Genomic DNA, 4,690 nt, shown 5'->3' on the forward strand with positions numbered 1-4,690 from the left:
CAAAAGGACACTAAAAACATTTTATCAAATATGTTTGTATATGTTCCTGTGCTTTTGTGTTTCTATGTGCACACCTATGCTTTGTGCACTAGAATGACTGCTGCTAGTCTCACTCTGACCCTGTAGGCTTACTCCCATGTAATAAAACATGCCTCTTGATATAGCAATATGCCCTGATTTATGGCAGTGCTTCTATGCCAGGAGCATTTTTGCTTCCTAGGGCATATTTGACAATGTCTGGAGGTATTTTTGCTTATCACAACTTGGGGGGAAAGGAGATGCTACTAGCATCTAGTGCACAGAGGCCAAAGATACTGCTGAGCATCCTAAAATGCAGAGGAGAGACCCTGACAACAGAAAATTATCTGTTCCAAAATGTCCATAGGGCTAAGGGTGAGAAATTTTGATTTATAAAACACTGGTACCCATGTCCTGTTTGGATCTGAGCTCTTTTCCTTTTGCCAAGTGTTCATAGTTTCAAAGCAGGCCCCAGATGGAATTTTGTGAACATTCTGTTTAATTGAAGATGGAAAAGATATCATTAATTACTAACTGCTGGTGAATGTCCCTTCTTGTGAATAACTGAAATAAAAAATCATGTTATCAAGTGTTAGAATGAGTGATTTGGCCTGTTCCCCCAGTTTGCCACAGCCTGCTCTAGAACACAGATACCTATTCCTTTTCAGTGCTTGAGTATATTTAAATAAAGCATGCCCTAATTTATAGTTAAGTTTTAAGTAATTCAAGAAGGGCTCTATACTTTTCTCTGAGTTGATCCGAAACAATGACTATTATATAATAAACAAGACCTTGTATACCAAAATTGTGTTTGAGGGCTTATATGTCTTTTTTTAATGAATAAATAAAAGGTGGAAACGGAAGGAAGGGAAGGAAAAAAGCAAGAAAGGAAGGAAGGCTAAAGAAAAGCACAGGAAGCCGGGGAGAGCGAGAAACAGAAATGATGTGACTCATGGAGATCTAAAAGGCATGGGGGAATATTGCCTCACATGGGCTCAAAAGAAGTCTGGAAAGAGATTGGAGAGGATAGAAAGCTCTGAGGCCAAGTGAAATACAGTAATGCAGATGGAGAAGATTACATCTCTTCCTTTACAGACTGGCAAAGTTCTTGAGTGAAGAATTATACAAGATGACCTTTAAAGTTCCCTTGTGAAAAAAGTTGAGCACTGTGTACTCTGCTTCATTTTTTATGTGCCTAAGTCTCTGTTAAATAATCGCAGTGCTCCTTTCACGTCATTATTCCTCAGTGTGTAGATGAGAGGATTGAGGGTCGGGGTGACAACTGTATAGAAGAGGGAGATGAACTTCCCATGAGCATGGACATAAGAACTGTTGGACTGGATGTAGACAGCTGTGATGGTCCCACAGAAGAGGGACACTACTATCAAATGGGATCCACATGTCCCCAGGCCTTTGCACCAGGCCTGGACTGACTTGATCCTTATGACCACCTTGGCTATATGTCCATAGGACAGCAGTATTAGCACTAAGGGCAAGAGGAGCAAGACCAGTGAAGCAACAAAGAGCTGAACCTCATTATCATGGATGTCCACACATGCAAGCTTAATCATGGAGGGTACCTCACGAAGAAATGTTGGAGCAATCGGTGTCCACAGCGAGGAAGCCAGAGGGTGACAGTGCCCTGGATAAGAGTGTTTCCCACTCCACTCAGCCACGCAACCCCTGCCAGAGCCTGGCACAGCTGAGGGTTCATTACGGCGGTATAGTGGGGAGGTTTGCAAACTGCAGCATAGCGATCAAAAGCCATTACAGCCAGGAGGACACACTCAGTGGAGCCCAGTGCCAGGGAGATGTAGAGCTGGATGACACAACCCAGGAATGTGATTGTTTTGTCAGGTCCTTTTAGGTTCCACAGCAGCTGGGAGACAATACTGGTGGTAAAACAGATATCAACTAAGGAGAGGTGAGTAAGAAAAAATACATGGGTGTCTTGAGTTTAGGGTCTACAGAGCAGATCAGAATAATTACTGTATTTTCCACAAGGGTAAAGAGATAGGATATCAAAACAGCCACAAAGAGTATCTTTTCCAGGTGGGGCTGATCAGAGAAACCCACCAGGATGAAGTCTCCCTTGACACTGCTGTTGGTCATGCCCATCACCCTGTTCAGAACCAGGAGAAACACATTACAAGAATTCAGGGAGGATGATGTGTTGGCCATTGGGCAAAATATCAATCTTTAAAAAGTTTTGATTAATCTCTAATCAAAACACTGACTCAGAGATGTTACAGTGACCCATGGAATAAATTTTGGTATAGAAATCACAAAAGAAGACCTTAAAGAAAATACAAAATACAGAGAGATACATGAAGGCTATTGTGGAAGCAGTGTTTTCCTGACTGATAACTATTAGAAGCTGAGATAAAGTGTATCACAGAAAAAATAAAGGCAGAAAGAAAGAAAATGTCAAAGGAATAAAGTACATTCAATTAATTTATAACTCAGGACAAATTGTTCAAATTCAGTGAAAAAACTCAGTAATGGTTAATATATGCAAATAATTAATATAAACAGCATTTCCATTCTTCAATTGTAAATTCTGAGTTGGGCATTTTTTAAGGTTTTTCTTTATATGAATGGTAGCTAGCTTCTGGAGATTATAGAGGTTATTTTTCCTATAAAATGGCAAACATTTGGCTATTGAAAGTAATAATATTAACATTTATAACTTAATGTTTAATTATATGGACACATACTTTCAATGACTTATTTTCTTTAGGGATTTGTTAACTCATTTAGTCCACCAGCATACTGATGATGTAAACTCATGCAGTTTATTCAGCAAAGATATTCTTATGCAAGCATTATGCAGCACACCTCATGTTTAGTCATCTAGTTTACCTTCCGGCCTATAAGCTGGATTCATCTATGATAGTCCTGATTTGCAAAGTTCTCCTTCTCTTCTTTGGTGTGTGGTGTTAGGGAAGGGAGTTAGCTCTCTGGTCTTGTGTGTTGAATGAAGAGGTAGTTGAATCTGAATGGAAAGAGTGGTGATCAGGGTAAGAAGGGCTCTTTAGTGAGACTAAGAGGCATCAAACCAACATAGAATGTTTATCTTCTAGAAGATGAAAAGATCAAAATTTTTAATCAGCTTTTTAAAAGTCCAAACACTTATAAATGCAGAAGTTTAAAATATATTCATAGATACAAAGTATATACCCAAATTTCACGACTTTACCTCATATATAGGACAAATAGGCACTTTCCACGTGGCATCAGGAAAAATTACTCCAGCCAAAAATTCTTCCCCTACAATAATTGTATATCCTGAAATTGCATTAATATTTGTTCTGAAAATTAGTCATTAAAGTAAAATATATAAGGTAATTTTCACTGTTTTTTTAATATTTATTTCACTTATCATCTAAAAATTGTACTTAGCAGTACTCAATGGAAATGAAAAGAAGTCACAGGAAAAGTCAGAGGAGGCATGGATACCCCATAAAAGGATGAAGACACTGAGTGATCCCTCAAAATAGGGGGAGGAGAGCACAATAGTAAAAAGAGAACATGAAAGGACCCTTAAGGAATAAACCAGTTTATAAATATGCTACATGTAATATATTCAATATAACGTATACTAAATATATATAGTTCTAATAATTTCACTCACAGTTATACACATACATACCCATAAAAACATACATACATGCGTAAGTCTTCCGATTCTCTCATTTGTGTTAATTCCCACCCATTTAGCTACACTAAATTGTACTCGTTTTACTTGTATCAAAGGAATAAAATAAAGCCAGACACACATCACTCTTGTTCTAATCTGTTTAATGCAGCCTGCTCATTGTCAATTTACCCATCCCAATCAAAGGAGACTTCTCCTGTATTTTTAACACACACTCACACACAATACCTCCAAAGAAACGCGATGAGAGATCAATTCACAGTCATGAACCAGCTCCTTATTTGTAGGAATATGTTTGTTTTAGGCTTGTAGAAGAATTTTATTTTACCATGATGCAAAATTTAACATGTGCACTATATAATCTCCCCTCACCCAGATGAACATCACTTTAAACCAGTTCGCCATTAAAAGTTAAGAATCATGGGCATGGTATAGAAATAAAATCAAAGCATAAAAAGAAATAAATATGTTACAAGAAAAAAAGTTTTCCACATTTTTTTCACACTAATAATCATATTTTAATACAGAAAGGAAGCTTAAGCCATAGAGTTCAAACCATTATTACCTTCAAGTGACAACTCAGTGTCTAAGGCTCATGTATTGGTTGTCGGGGCTGTTATTTGAGATTGGAGATCACTGAAGATCAGCAAATCAGGAGACACTGGCAAGGACGCAGGACACTGAATCCAAAAAGATCCCAGGGACACAGTTCTCCCAACATGCAATTAATATCAGGCTCTGTAGTATCCAAAGATGAAATGTCCCAGGAGATTATTCTGAAAGAAATAATTTTGACTCTCTGATCTTTCAATATTGTGTAAATCTAGGCAAAACCACAAAGATATTTAACTTCTGCCCTCATAGCCTCCCAACATTCAATTTTCTCATTTCTGCTGTTAAGTTTCTATCAAAAATCTAGTATTTTATATATGCAAGTACATATAATTAATTTATCCTGTTGACTCATAACTTTAAATTCTCTTCTTAATAACTTTAAATTTTGGGGCACCTTGC

The 4,690-nt window shown here is 37.5% G+C and overlaps 1 pseudogene; it reads right to left on the bottom strand.

Annotated features, from left to right (window-relative positions):
• Positions 1-1,205: 1,205 nt before the first annotated feature.
• Positions 1,206-2,130, bottom strand: LOC129398090 (olfactory receptor 2G3-like; annotated as a pseudogene).
• Between the last annotated feature and the right edge of the window lie 2,560 nt (positions 2,131-4,690).

This window comes from Pan paniscus, chromosome 5 (genome assembly GCF_029289425.2).
Source record: "Pan paniscus chromosome 5, NHGRI_mPanPan1-v2.0_pri, whole genome shotgun sequence".
NCBI lineage: Eukaryota > Metazoa > Chordata > Mammalia > Primates > Hominidae > Pan > Pan paniscus.